The sequence below is a fragment of the Embiotoca jacksoni genome, unplaced genomic scaffold (assembly GCF_022577435.1).
Source record: "Embiotoca jacksoni isolate LCO1_2020_lvr unplaced genomic scaffold, fEmbJac1.0.p SCAF_12, whole genome shotgun sequence".
NCBI classification, from domain to species: Eukaryota; Metazoa; Chordata; class Actinopteri; family Embiotocidae; genus Embiotoca; species Embiotoca jacksoni.
This window is the reverse complement of record NW_027185252.1, coordinates 1,302,088-1,318,226: the sequence shown is the minus strand read 5'-3', so window position 1 is coordinate 1,318,226 and position 16,139 is coordinate 1,302,088. Positions and strand designations below refer to the sequence as shown.

Here is a 16,139-nt window from a genome sequence, read left to right as displayed (position 1 = left end):
GGTTATCGGAGCGAAGAAAACTGAAGCTGCCTGGCGAATATTTTATACCTTCCCAGTGAAAGATCTGTGCACTTTATAATCACAGCAGGTGTTTTTCTGGTGTGCTCTCTGTCTCTGTCTCGCTCCCAACGCGGGTGAACAAGAATCGTGTGCCTGCTTCGTGGTTCCGACTCCAAACATTTGATTTGCAGATGGCCGTTATCAGAGATAAACCCGACGTCCAGATTAAAGGCTGACAGTAGCAGCGCTGCAGCAGACACGGCGGCGGCGCGTCTCGGGCGCAACGCATCGCAGGACCTCGGTCGTTACGAGATGATCACCGTCGTTCGCTTCCCCTGCGAGCGCTCGCGTTTGGCCTCATCGTGTGATAATATCATAATACGGGATAATTGGATTGAACTTTCACGGATGATTGAGACAAACGTCTTTCTGTACTTCTGCACTTCTGCTGGTGCATTTAAAATCGCTGGTGTGAAAATTTGCATATGATGATAATTTAGTGCGGATGGTTCTGGAGCTCTGAACACTTTTTTATTTACTTTTTATTTGATGAGCCGAGTTCAACCTAAACTTAGAAAACGTGGTAAAACTACTCCGACAGCATCTCTATATATACGGGACTGGAAGCGTTTGTATGTGTGTGTGTGTGTGTGTGTGCCTGATGTATCTGTGTGTGTTTGCGTTGCGAGTGTGTGTGTGTGTGTGTGTGTGTGTGTGTGTGTGTGTGTGTGGATGTGGCTCGTGCGAGTGTGATTTGTGAGTGTGTCTATGTGTTAATTGGAGGACTGTTGTCTTGAAAGATCATCCATTTGTCTCCATCTGGCCCTCTGGCTGCAAATACCAAATACACACACACACACACACACACACACACACACACACACACACACACACACACACACACACACACACACACACACGCAATCACATTCACTCACAAGTGAACAGTACATGCACAGGTCCTCGTTCGCTGCACTTGAAACACTGATTCGAGACGACGCTTCCGATCAAAGCCACCACTCAAATGCATTTTAATCTACATGTTCGTGCTCTTATTCTTATGATATTTCTGCAGGATGAAAGCTCTTCGATATTAACTGTAAAGTGTGTGTGTGTGTGTGTGTGTGTGTGTGTGTGTGTGTGTGTGTGTGTGTAACGGGCCCACTCGCTCATTTTTCGGGAGCAGCCTCGCTCCACATTTATGAAGCGATTGGAAAAAGGTGATGCTCAGACTCTCCGTTAAAAAAAAACAAAAAAAACACGACGCCTCTTTCTTTAATCCGGCGTGAGTAATAAAGTCTCAGTCTAATATGAAATAACTGCCATAACTGTGAGAGATGAGTCCTCGGCGATGAGGGGCTTTATTTTCTCTCAAACACTCGAGACAATGCACGGTGTGAGTGTGGATGACAGCGAGAGAGAAAGAGGGAGAGTGTGTCCTCTCTAATTTGAACAATGTTTATTCATGGGATTAGACCGTTTGGCTGGAATGTGGATCGTGTTCATGAAACAACATGGCAAACACTCTAGAAAGTGATGCAATATTAATGTCAATATGCCCGACTCGTTTTCATCTCGCGGTGGCAGATTCGGTTGGACTTCTTAAAGGGCCAGCGTCGCACACGCGACTTCAGAAAAAAAAAGCAACTTTTAAATATTGCAAATCAGACTGTTATCCCTAAAATGAGGTGATTACAACACGAGCACAGATTCATGAAGTGTTCACTATGTATTAAGGCTGAATACCAGACTGCACTGATGTTTTAATGTCTAAAGAGGGCAGCTCATGTAATTTTAGTTTTATCCATATCTACAAATGATTAAAATCCCTCTCACTTTGGAGATTTCTGTGTACCAGGACCAGATTGATAATTAAATGACATTAAAAAACGCAGCCATTTTTCAAGGGTTGCCACTTTCACTGAAGACGCCACCTGGTGCTCCACAGGTTATTTTGGTTTTGTTAGTCAAAGTCACTCCTTATTAGTTTTCCGGTGGCCCAACACAAAATAATTGGGTCATTAATTCAAAAATAAGCTTCAAACAGCTGTGTTTTTGTCTGTTTGATTGACAGGCCTGTGGTGCAGTCAGGTTACAGCTATCAGTGGGCGGGACGTAGTATCGTCGGGTTTCCAATCAGATAGAGTCAGATCCACCGCTGGCTCCTCCCCCAGCTCGTCCAAATATGGTCACTTCCTACTTCGAACGAGATCGCACGTGTGACGTGACGGACCCGTGTTCAGAGGAACATGAAGGTTCGAACAGATTCAATACCATCCGTGTCGCCGACCGAGTGTTAAAAGGTTGTTATATTCTCTATAATTTACAGTCATAGTAAATGTGGAAGTAAAAATGTTCAGTTTCCTTATTTTTCTAATTTCACTCCGGAGACTTATTGAGGGTCTAAATTCTCCCGAGCGTCTCTCATCCACGGAGATAAAAGGTTGTTCATTTTGGCCTCACAGCTGCTGCCGAGCACATTTGGGGATTTTTCTTTTTCAGGTGGAAATTAAAAAGGAACAACAGCCGAGGGGCTTCAGGGGTTAACGGAAAGCCTGTGTTGTTAACAGAAGAGAGGAGTATGAAAGACATTTGTACTTCACACCAGGGTCGCTTTGACAAAAGATGCTATCAACCTCAAGCTGCATTATGTGAAATGTCGAATGTGGCGTATCATTCAGCGGCCTGACCCACACTGGGGACTAAAAGTCAGGACATGTTGACCTCTGCTGCTTTTTATTCTGCCTGTTCCTTTAAAAAAAAAAGAAAAAAGAATAGGACTCCTGTTAGTTCCCCGCTTCATCAAACCGAAATACTATATACACTTGAACAGACACACAACTGATCAGCTGATACACAATATCAAAGATATAATTTCATCATACAAAATATATCAGCTGAATTAGAAACCGTATTGCTAATTAAAAGGAAATAATTGATATTGGCAATAACACTTAATTAACTATTAACACCCTACTAACCCACAGTTTCCCTCCTGTTACGATCAAAACATCAGCTATGAGAAATATTTACTGCAGTGGTTTCCATGGAGTCATGGAATAAATATATAATCATGAATGCCAGATAACACTAGAAATAAGAATAAAAACTTTTTTTTTTTTTTTACATAAAAATGTCCTTTTGTTGTTGTTATTCTCTAGTGAAATACAGGTTGTTGTTTTTTCAAATTCTAAAAAATTATTTATTTTACTGAACTGCTGGTATTTTTGAAAAATGAAAAGGCTTCAAGAGTTGCAATCCAAAATGTTTTTGGAGTCCTTGTTTTTTATGTGGGCAGCCAGTGAGGGATCCGTTCGTATGGTGCCAATGGCACAGAAACACAATCACCAGAGTGGTGGACAGAAAAGGCAGGAAATCAAAGTAAATACTGAATTAAACTGCATAGAACAGAAACAGGATAACAACGATTATCAGAAAGGAGGAACAGTAATAGTCCAGCAGTTCAAAACCCGTCGTTGTGACAACTGCTGACAGTGAACCTGTTATATCCGATTTTTTTTTTGTTTATGCAAAAATGTATAAAACCGCAAGATAAAAAAAACAGGAGCTAAACTTTAGCATATGTATAATAAAAAAAAGTACAAATATGATCAGATGTAGGAGGCTGAGCATCAAAGTGACTGCTGCTGACAGATGAATAAAGGTATTCCACGCATGATAAAGACTTCACAATGAGAACAATATCACCATTGTAAAGTCGCTGGCATTGAACACAGCCTGGCAATCTGGCCGGTACCCGGGCTGTGTGGGAGCACACTGAGGATCAACAACAACACATACACAATGGAGTTTAACCCATATGCTTCGTGAAGGCTGAAGCAAATATTTTCAGACCAAAGTCACCAACAGCAGATTAAAAGCTACTTATAAAACAGAGCATTTTTTTATTTTTTTTTATTTTTTTTATTTTCAACTAACCTGCTGAGTATTTTCCTCAATTAATCATTTGATCCACGAAACAATGACGGATAAACTCGATGAAGCTTCCCGTAGTTCACTTGAAGCGCTCGGTTGGTTAAACCAACAGTTCACAACTCTACAAACACATTATCAAACTACAGTTTTCTGTTGATCAGCTAATTGTTGTAATTTCCCAGTACGAGTTTTGGTCATCGGATACTCGAATCTCTATTTAATGAAGCCGCTTGTCGATTTACTAACCTGAGTAACGTTTCATATTCTACGTCAACGGATCGCAAAGTAAACAAAATACGTACGCATTTAAATGCAAACATTTAGAAACGGAGTGCGATCATAACGTTTAGAGACGCACGATTATAAATCAAGCTGTGATTGTCAAACGCTTAATGGCTTTATGTTTTTAGTAGTTGACAGTTTTAGCCCGACAGTCCTCCGTCCACATACTGGTTTTGTGTGGGAAAAAAAGCAAAAAAAAAATCAACTAAAAAGAGAAGTGTGAGGGAAATCCTGTGTAATTAACCCACAAAGTACACTGTCGACTTCAAAAAGCCCTCTTTACTTATTCCTTCCTCCGTCCTCCTCTCTATCTCTCTATCTTCCTCTTGCTGTCTCTCTGAAGTCCAGTTGCCATATCAGACGGGCTAATTAAAGCAGCACGTAATGAGGGAGCACACAGAGGTGTGGGGGAGGAAGAGGAGGAGGGAGAGGAGGAGGAAAAAGGGAGGGTCAGTGGGAGAGTCTGAGAAGAAAGGAGTCGTGATCCGGGGGACGCCTCACTCCCCATCAAAGCAACAAGCTCGTCAGACGACGCGACTCATTTCCTCATCTCCCCGGACCTCGCTATAACACCGCCACTTTTATTCTTCTTCCTTTATTTTTGTCGACTTCTGCGATTAAATAATTCAAAACCATCCGGAAAAGAATTAGAAAAAAAATTCCAGCGTTATGAAACGCACACAGTCGGTCAACTATTTCAATAAGAGGATTCTGATAAAGAGAAGCTGCTGATGTCTGTGGGGTGTTAATTAAGACGAGCATTAAAAAGTTAGAGTAAAGTAACGTGCAGCCTAAGGACCTCCCCGGAGACGGCGGGTCGGTGTTTGAAACACACGGATCCAGACATTTTAAATTAGCTGTGAGAGAAAGGTGCCTTGAGGGGGGAGGGCGGGTCTGTGTGCTTTTTTTTTTTTTTCTTTTTCTGTGATATATTTGAGACTCGTTATTAAATCGGACGTGTAACTGAAACGTTGAGGTAATTCCCGTCTGGGATCCACCTGGATACGAGCTGCATGTTAACTGGAGCTGTGGAAAGAAGCTTTCAGGAGTTAAACTCTCCACTTTCAGTCGAGGAGATCAGATGTGGACAAATTATGAGACAAGAGGCTCTTAAAGTTGAAAAAAAACAAAAAACATTTTGTGTTCACTTTTGTGTCTCTTTGTTGTAATCCTGCATCTTTTTGTGCCCATTGTTCATCTCTTTGTAGTGATTTTTCTTTTTAAATCTTATTGGAATTGATTTGTACTGTTTGTGGCTGTTTTGTGTTCCTTTGTGATGATGTTGCATCTTTGCGGTCGCTTTGTGTCTTTTTATTGTTGCTTGATTTTTCTTTGTGGCAATTTGTTTTGTCGTTGTTTTGTCTCATTTTGTGCCTTTACGATGATTTTGCATCTCTTTTTGCTGCTTTTGTTTCTCTGTCGTAGTTTTTTTTTTTTTTAATCTTATTGTAGTCGTTTGGTTTCCATTTCTGGCTGTTTTGTGTTACTTTGTGTTGGTGTTGTAGCCTTGTGGTTGTTTTGTGCTGTTTGATGTGTCTTTACTGCTGTTTTGTGTCTATTTATGTCCATTTAGTGCCGGTTTGTAGTTGTTTTGCATTTCTTTGCACTTGTTTTGTGTCTTGCTTCAGTCCTTTTACATTGTTTCGTGTCATTTTGTGTGTCTTTACGCTATTTTTGTGCTCCCTTTGTGCCCATTTTTCATCTTTTTGTAGGGATTTTACATCTTTTGGCAATTGTTATGCGATTGTTGGTGGCCGTTTTGTGTCTCTTTGTAGTCGTTGCAGTTATTTTGTGACTTTATAGGCATTTTGCATCTCTTTGCAATCTTCTCAATCTTGTGTGTCTTTATGGACATTTTACGTGTCCATTGTGGGCTTTTTTCGCAGTGGTTTTGCATCTCTCTAGTTGTTTTGTGTCTTGCTGCAGTCACTTTGTGATGCCATGTGTGTCTTTATTGGCCTTTTGCATCTTTTTCCTGTCATTTTATGTTTCATTATGGATATTTTAGGTGTCAGTTTTCTGCTCTTCGTGCCCATTTTCCATCTCTTTGTAGTGATTTTGCATCATTTCGTGACTCCTTGTGGTTGTTTTGTGTTCCTTTCAGTGATTGTCGTCAGTAGGACCATTCAGTAATCTATCCAAGGATGTGAGCCACAAAGGGCTCCTTTTGTGGTCTCGGTTCGATATTTATTTATTTTTGGGAAAAAAAAAGTCTCTGAGTGATTTTTGACTCGGCCTTGTCTCTGCTGCATGCCTGATGATGAAATGACTTGAAAGATGAGAGACCGACAAATAAAGACAGAGACATGGAGAGGCAAAGAGAGGAGACACAAGAAGAACAAGACAAAGATGGGAGACATAGAGACAATAAGGAGGATGTTATTCCTGCATCATTACTTCAACAGCCATTCTCCCTCTTCTGTCTCATCTTCTCGTTTTATTATTATTCGCACTCCCTCTCATCTTTTCTTTCTATTATTCATCCTCTCTCTTCCTCTCTCTATCATTAGTTTTTATCTCTCTGTCTCTCTCGCGTTCTGTTGTTCAGATACTCAGACAAATGAGCCATGAAATATTCGCCATCAAGACACAGAAGAGTCTTTCTGGGAGTGTGTACATGTGGGCAGCAAGCTGTGCACATGTACATGTGTGTCTGCACAGCTTGACTTTGGCTTTGAAGTCTGCGAGGTCTACTCGCCGCTCTGGAAGGTAGCCCACCTGCGTTCGATCCGACGTGCGCCGTCCAAAAAATTACTTGGCAGGCAGGAAATCGAATTGGCTGCTAAAAAATTTTGTCAATTCAGTGGCGGCTTCACAGCTGACCAGCCAAGGAGAAAGAATGTTGTACGGAGATCTCGGCCAGAAAAAAACGCACGAGCAAATTCACCAAATGAAAGCACAAGACAGAAAGCGCTACGCTATTTATTACCCCCACACAGGTTCTCTTTGAAACCATATCATTGTTGCCATGCTATGATATTATGGCAGTCTGGTAACAGAGACGGCTTAAAGAGTGAGGCAACGCTTAATTTTAAGGATGCAATGATTTCCTCATAGTTTCCTAATAATTTCCTTTGAGGTTTCTCGGCTGTATAAATTGGTTCTAATTACTTTTGCCAAGTAGGTTGTGTATTCGGTGTGTTTTTTCTATTTATTAGCAGGATTACGGAAAAAACTACCGGCCCAACTTTAATGAAACTTGGTGGAAGGGTGTATCGTGGACTAAAGAAGAGCTCATTCAATTTTAGAGCGGATCAGTAGACTAGAGCGGATTCACGACTCATTTTTTCTTTGACATTGCGAGATTTTGGCATTTGGGCAGTAGATGGCCGTAAAATTCTAACATGACAAAACATAGGCCATTCTAGAAATACAATAACTCCATATCACAATCCTCAAGTATGGACTACAGATGTACTTCCTCGCATGTATCACAGCAAGCAGTTGTAATGGATTAATTCAGGAAAAATGAAGCCCTGGATTTATCGTCTGGGACCAGACCACCGCAGCTCGCACACCCCGAATGACAAGAACACAGAGCGGGTCGGAAAAGAGACTGACAGACTCGGTAAAAGCTTTATGGATTTCTTTTAACAATCCACTGACCCACCGAGATTTGTCCCAGTAGTGTCTCTCGGGGACGGCGGAGAGGACCGCTGAGATGTGGGGCTTTAGCTTTGACTTCATTCAAATAGTTTTGGAAATATATTTAGACATATGCAGTGGTTGCAGTTGTAGATTTGCAAATCATAGAGGTGAAGATGAGCAAATATTGGTCGGGTCTAATGACTAGTCTCTTCACCGACACGAAAATCGAAATCTGTTTTCTGTGCAGAGCTTTTATGTTAGGTAAAAAAAAAATGGTCTTTTTTCTTTAATTGCCCATTAAGTATAAATGTGTTTGTCACAACAAAGAAACGTGAACTGAGTAGAAAACAAGCACCGACATGAAAAAAGTAATCACAATTAAACTGGTTGCTGCATACCAAAGTGTCGTTGCCGTGAGTCGGCCTACCTTGTATTGTTTCAGTATTTACTCTTCACTTTTCATTGGAGTGGATGATGATCAAAGAGACACAAGGAAACCTCTCCCTAAACACTGATGTAATGAGATGGTCAAAAGATTTCAAGTCTGTAAAACTTGGTTTGATTTGTTAAAAAGTGAAAGGTTGTAAGACATCTACATTATTCACAATTGTTGTTCCATCTTCTAATATTTGGACAGGCCACATTTCAGTAATTACTTCAGTCAGTTTTCATTTAGAAATCTTGTGAGCGCCAAATAACCAAATTAATGCTTACTGGGAGATTATTGCTGTCCATTAATGGCTCAAACAAATTATGACAGAGGCCCGTCGATGCTGTAAGCAATTACCTGGCTCCTGACAGAGGTCAATCGGAGACCCAAATGAGGTTATTTCCTATTAAGATAATTAGATTAACTTGTAATTAACCAGTCGCTGCGGGGAAAAAACACACTGGAGTGAACCAGAAGACGGTAGTCCAAGAAACGGGAAAAAAAAAAAGTCAATAAAATTCGACTCATCGGGGAGAAAAAAAACACTCGTTTGCAAACTTTGGGATGTTCGAGCCCGTTGGCAAAAAAAAAAGTTGGATTTATCATCCCTCATTAGACGAGCTGCTCTTCAGAAGTGCTTTTGTCGAAAGGTAGTCTGGACCATCGGTTTGAGTTGGTTCGCAGCGCAGCCCCGTTCCAGATGTTGCTCATCCTCGCCCTCTTTACGCAACACAACTTGTAAAATATGCATATAAATTCTGGAGTTATGGACTCTAAGCCAGAGGCGCTGCCATATGTTTGATCTCCCCCGTTCTTCGGGCTCCGGCCCACATTCGAGCACAGCATCTTTCCTCCGACATCCAGTAGCGGGTCTGAAGAAGTTATCGTCCATTTAGCGCGCCGCAACTCGTCAACGCGGATCCGTCCTGAACTCCCAGAAACGCCTCGTTTCACGCGGACTCACTGTGGAACGAATCTCCTCGCTTGTTGTGAAAATGACTGGAACTATCGTCCTTTTCAACCACCGGCTGTGCGAGTTTCACAAAAAAGCGTCTTCCTGTATATATCTGCTGTCATTATGAGATTTTCGATCCAGTAAATCGCGATTATTTAACGACCGCAATTATTTTGAAGAATCGTTTTCACTATTCTGATTAAAAGCAGCTGAATGAAACTAACAGAAATGTCACATTTACGTCACTATTTCCATGTTTCTTCCCACCGTTCGAGGTTTTGATGACATCGTCTCCTCTTCGGTCTGCTTTGCTTTAAAGGCACACGAGTCGGAGAATTAGCGCCCCCTGCTGTTAATCTCGACCCGAGCACATTTCAAGGAGCATCTTTTGACATTAACGTCGCGGATTTCGTTGCAAAGACGAACAACTGCAGCCAATAAATGTGTCTTCCTCCTCATAGTACGAACACGTATTATTAGACTATAATGAGGCTTCTACTTTAATGGACCGGAAAAAGACAGCTAAACCGTTAATCACAATTATTTGTATGACAAGTAATCATCAAGTAAAACCCATCAGGCTCGCAGCTCAGAATAAATGCTCGCGCTGGTGCAGAAACACACGTCTCCGCATGAAACGTTGTTTTGTTGATTTGCAAGTCAAAAGACACGCCGGTTACAAAAAAAAAACAGGATTCCTGTAACCTAGACATCAAAACGCTCTGACCCAGTTTTCACCTGCTGTAAATAACAGAGCTGAGGCTCACTAGGTAGCGTCAGCTCGCACAAACGGTTAAAAGTTATTTATTCAATGCTAATAAAAAAAAAAAAAGCTTTTGTGGTCCTATTTGCACTGATAGTTTCTCAGTTTGGTCTTTTTTTTTTTTTTTTTTAGCCCCCCAAGTGTCTCACGCACACACACACTCCTTCAGTGCTGTTGTCAGAAGCAGAAACATAAATCGAAGAAGAGTCCAGAGAAAAGCTCTGCAGCGTGGTGAGCAGCTGTCGGCTCGGGGCGGCTCAGCCTTTATAGTCCCGACTGCTGCTGCTGCTGCTGCTGCTGCAGGCGGGCCGGAGCAGCGGCCTCCCTTTTGCTGCAGTCCCTCAGTGCACCGACTCTGGCTTCTACACCGGCAACGCTTTGACTCTGACATGTTATGAAATTGCGCTGTAATCCCGTGAGGATTCTTCCGCAACGTACAAAAAAACCCACACAAATAAAACAGGAAGTTGTTTTGGCTAACCGACGGAAAAAAAAAAAAAAAGCAGCGATAACCAACAGCTGAGCGAGCAGGAGTGCGCTCCCCGGAGGCCGAGCCTCGAAAAGCAGCCAAACATATTTATCTGCGGAGCTCGTCCGATAGGAGATCACATCAGAGGGAACAGGAAGTGAAGTAAGTTACAAGAAACATGTTAGAAGTGATCAACAGAACTATTAACGCGTAAAAAAACCCGATATTTTCTTTTTCTCTGGTTGTTTAAATGCACATCTAAATTTAGATTTTAATATTTGACATGTTTAAAGAGTCCCAATTTCAAAAGTGATTAAAATTTACAAGTATCACGACATATTTCTGACTATTAGTAGAAATAATGTACTTTTCATCTCTAATAAATCAGATACCTGAAATGATTTTTGCCTGTTCGGTCATTAATACACATTATTAGTAGTATTAATATCAGGTTCATGCTCTGCAGTCTGCGTACCAAAGATGACATATTTTTAAATGAATTGTTTCCTCCAATGAATTCATGAATTGTTTTCTTGCTGTCAAATGGCAAACCGTTACTTTGAATTAATAATCAGTGCACTCTGTTAACTTTGGCTCCTTCAGTTTAATATTTTAAACATTGAAATACCTTTTAAGTGCATCCCTGTCGAACAAAATAAAGAAAAGTGTGTTCAGCTCCGGAGAGCAAAGACTTATAACCAACACAGCTGTTATTTTTTTTAAAGATTGACCTTTTTTTTTTTTTTTTTTTTTCTGTTTGCAGTCGTGTCTACGAGAGCAGGACGGCCCGTTGTTGTTCTTCACCCAAATCCAATTTCCACCAAATGATATTTGTTCCACTAACAGAAATGATGGGAAAAGAACACTTTGTTTTTTGTGCTTTCAAATGAAATTTCCTGTCGGGTAAAGAGAACAACTGCAGGTTTCTGAAACACAACGCTGTTGGTCTGCTATAATGTGGAAGTCTGGAAGTCCTCACGTCAAATTAATAAACCCTTATTGCCCCTTAGAAGACCAGAACATACCGCTAATATGATGTAATATAATATAATATAATATAATATAACATAATGGTTCCTTTTGAGTGGTGCTTTTGGTAAATGTTTTCCTTTGCTTTTAATTAGAAGAATATACGTATATAGAGGAGGCTGGCTACAAAACGCACACACACAGACACACACATATATGAATGTATGTGCACACACGCACACACACACACACACACACACACACACACACACACGCACACATACACGCTCATTTCATTTCAGGTGATTTCCCTTTTCAATGAAACCTTTTTTTTTTTTTATTGTCCCTGAAGGGAATTTATGATGAAAAGCACAAAATAATAAAACGGATGAAACGTTTAAAAAAAAAAAACAGAAAGTAAATTACAACTGTGAGGAATACAAACCAAAAACAAACAATCGCTCTGCAGTCAATAGCTCCGGATAGTCCTATAAAAGGTTCATTATCGGTTGAAAAAATGTGCCGTTTTTGTGCAACGTTTTTTACTCTGTACATTATGCAATTAAACGCGGTTGTGATAAAGAAAGCTCGTTTTTCTTTTATTGCTGTTTTTTTTTTTTTTTTTTGGGGGGGGGGGGGGCCTCTGAGGACTCGCGCCGCCCTCGGAGGGGCCGGCCGACAGTCGTGGCCTCGTCTCTCCTCGCCACGCGAGCCTGAAACGTCGACTCGGCTTTTCCCACCAAGACGTTCACCAATTCAGTTTGCCGTTTTTTTTGTTCACGGTGGGTTTCAGGAAAAGAGTTGTGACCTTGTCCTTAATTCACGGGGCAACACGGTGACGGATATGTCACACCGCGGGGCAGCGCAAAGTGATCAACTCAAAGGCCGAGTCCATTTTCGCTGCCCCTCAAAACTTGATAAAAAACGTCTATCTACATACCGGCTGCGGTTCAGTCATTAGTGTTAAGAAAGTACGAGCTTGGAGAAAAGAACATAACCCTGAGGGAGACGGAGGAAAAGAGATCTGTCAGTAAGAAAAGTAATTTACAGGAGCTGCTCGGAGAGCGCGAGAGGCTGCAGAGGAGCTTCGCTTCACACTTCAGACTCATCAAGCCCGTTACCAGACATCAAAAATCAAATTAGTTACAGCCGACAGCTTTGTTTCAGAAAAAAGTAATGCGCTTCGAGATACCGAGCTGAGGGAGATGTAATAAAATGTTGATTATTTGACGGTTTTGTTTTGTTCCCCCCCGCCCCCCCTTTTATCATGAAGTCGAAACATACAGCAGCAGTCAAACCGAAACACACACTTCTAATTGGAGGGTTGACAACCAACAAGATAAAAACATCTGCAACTCCGAGCGGCTTCGGGCTCCTTTCGGCTCACTTCTTTCTGGTTGTACAAAGACTGCAGATAGATATTCGGTGTACGATGACTATCGGCAGGAAACAGGTGGACGTCGCACGAAAAGAGTCCGATATTTTTCAGAGGTGTTATTGTCCACAAATTGGAGCGAAAAGTAATGTGAATGGTGCCGAGCGTGCAGACGTGGAGTCGGTGTGGTGCCCATATTGCTCTGCGTTTAATAGTTGTGTGAAGATGGACTGTTTTCTGATTAAGCTTCAAATCAGGCCCGAATGAAATGACCTTGAGCCGTCCTTCAAACATTTTTTTTGTTTTGTTTTTGATATTTTAATTAGTCTTTGTTTGAACATTTCTTATATTTCATTGTCGCTGTTTTTTTTTTTTAGTTTTTTGTTTGTTTTAATCGGCGCCACGTCCCACGGTGATTTTACACTGTAAATAAAACAGAGTTGAATCAAAATAAGCAACTGTTCGCTAACGTATTAGCCATTCAGCTCTTCGACGGCACTACAACTGTTTACATTTTTAGTTTAAAACTACAGGACAGGACTTTGACATAAATTAAAACATTGAGTGAGCGAGTTAATACAAAGTCTTTAAATCTGGTGTCTGGTGAGACATTCCCGAGCTGGCCGGGTGAAACCGTACTGAGCGTGTGCACCGTTAACTTCCACCAGTCAAGCTGGCTAACTTCCAGTTTAGCCTTATGCTAACTGTAAGATATAATAATTCAACAGGAAGAATTCTTTTACGAGAACTACTTTCGCGTTTTTCTCGCAATACGGAGGCTGTGGTGCTTTTTTTTTTTTTTTTTTTAATTGAATTTACCCATCATTTATTCACAAGGTTTAGGAGATCAAGGTGGAGGTGAGTCAGGACGTATCAATCTGTCGATCGCTGGGTTTTTAACACCATCTGTATGTTTCATCTGAGCTTCTATTCAGATGGGTTTTTTTCACACTAAAACACTGAGCCGGTAAAATGTAGTCTGGCTTCGGGAGGTTAGTTTTTCTCCTCACAGATGTGCGTCTGAGTCCATCCTGTGGGTTTTGAAAAATTCATCTCCACCGTGGGGTCGGGCAATTTCCTATAGTCTTCCACAAAAACTCTCCCTGAAACATGAAATAAAAAAAAGAATAAGATTTTACGGTAAAAAAAAAAAAAAAAAAAAAAGACCAAATGCCATAAAAGCTTCTGAAGTGTAATGCGTTTTAATTTGAGTTTACTGAGCAGCAACTTCGAAGCTATCCAGCGAGTCACATTTAATGGACATCGAAACCCATCTTCGGCGGACTAACGACATCTTTAACGACATAATGCAAACCAATGCCGTCTTTGATTAAATAATGCAAATGTAATGTTTCGTCCTGTAATAGAATAATGTAACATAAATTCGTTACTTAATGGGATTATGGCAGCTGCAGTAATCTCTCGTCTGACCAGCTAATGCGGACCGAAGGAGGAGATCCCGGCGGTAATGGCCGACGACGGCGGCCGTTCTGGGACGCCGAGGGATTAAAAACGAGGCTGTCTTTTGTCTCTCTTGTTTGTCTCCATCTTGTTCTCGGTCACATTTTCAGTCTGCGTTTGTCTCTCTTGTCTCCGGGCCCCTCCCTCTGCGAATTCTTCTTCTCTTTTTTTTTTTTTTTTTTTTTTTTAAGAGACAAAAAGTTGGAAATTTCCAACTTATGCAAACTGTGACGCGCACACACACACACACACACACACACACACACACACACACACACACACACACACACACACACACACACACACACACACACACACAGAGCCCAGAGCTCAGACCTCCACTGAAGGTCGTGTCACAGATTGAATTTTCCCGACTTTTAAAGATAAATCAATCTTCCATTAATGGCGAATGTGTGTGTGTGTGTGTGTGTGTGTGTGTGTGTGTGTGTGTGTGTGTGTGTGTGTGTGTGTGTGTGTGTGTGTGTGTGTGTGTAAAATCCTGCATTACTACATCTGTGAATGTCTATATGGGCTTAAGACACGCTGATTTATTAAAAGTCGTGGATGTACGAGGGTTTGCAGAAATGTGTGTGTTAGTTTAGTTTGCTTGTGCGTGTGTGTCTTTATGTGTCTTTTTGTGTGTGTGTGTGTGTGTGTGTGTGTGTGTGTGTGTGTGTGTGTGTGTTTTCACTCAGACACTCAGATTGCTGATCAATAGATGTGATTGAAGGGCCCATTAGCCATCGGAAGCAATAGAGACAGCATCACTCCACATGACAACCTCTGCCATGAACACACACACACACACACACACACACACACACACATATATATATATATACACATACACATGCTATATGACAGGTAACAAATTAAAAGCTTGAGTATGATGAATTTACATCCCCATAAACACATTTTACAACGTATACCGGCTCTGACTGTAATTCACCAACCGAACCTCAACTTTTTCCACGCTCACATTTAGTTTTCATTTCGCTTTTACGACCAAAGTTGTGATTTATAATCACGCTAACAAGATGTGAAAGGTACTTTTCAGTCTTTATCTGATAAGTCGCAAGTCGCATTTTATCTTTATTTTCCTAACCCGAAGGACTGTGAACTGTTTTGTGAGATCATTTATCGAATCAACACCAGGTTGAGTGTTTTGAGTTTTTACTTTACGATGAAAAACATATCGAAAAAGGGTTCTTTTCTTTTCCAAAGGAAGATAAGTTACAGTTTTCTTTTCTGGTCTTCATTCAGATATCTAATTAATGCTGTTGTTGTTGTTGTGTGGACAGCAAAGATAGTGTTTCAATTCTAACATAAAAGTGGTAAAAATATAATTAGTAGACGTACAGGAGTATAACCACTAAACTCTAAGGTTTGCTCGGCCACGCCGAAGGGAGGACCAATCAGGTAACAGTGGGCGTGGCTAAGTACGGCTGATGGTGAAGTCAAGTATTTTGTTTTTAAATGTATTTCCAACAACGGCGGTAGAGCGAGAACTGCAATTTTAGCACATTTTGAGGAATTGAAGCTTTATTGTTTCAAGCTTGATGAGTTACGAGGATACAACATACCTCATATGGTGGTCGATGCTGATTGGTTTATGGGCTGCTGAGGTCTACGCCCATTGGGAGGCGATGACTGGCGACAATCCTCAATGAAGCGAGGCCAGACACATATTCATGAAGGGATTTCGGGTCGAGATAGAGGATCACACTTTTTGAATAACTATGTGCTGCACACTATTTTCACCTAAAGAGTCCAAAGAACAAAATGTTTCCAATCTTTTCAGTCTTTTAGAGTAAAAAAAGAAAAGAAAAAAGGTGAACGCTAAGAGGTTCATATTTTTTAAATAAGGAACTTCTACTTTTGTTTGAAAAAGAAAAAGCAGTATTTCTTCAG

General features: G+C 41.0%; 1 protein-coding gene across 2 annotated transcripts in view; it reads left to right on the top strand.

Moving 5' to 3' along the window:
• Positions 1-16,139, top strand: part of LOC138195100 (G patch domain-containing protein 8-like) — a 59,511-nt gene that overhangs the window by 23,464 nt on the left and 19,908 nt on the right. The window lies entirely within an intron of this gene.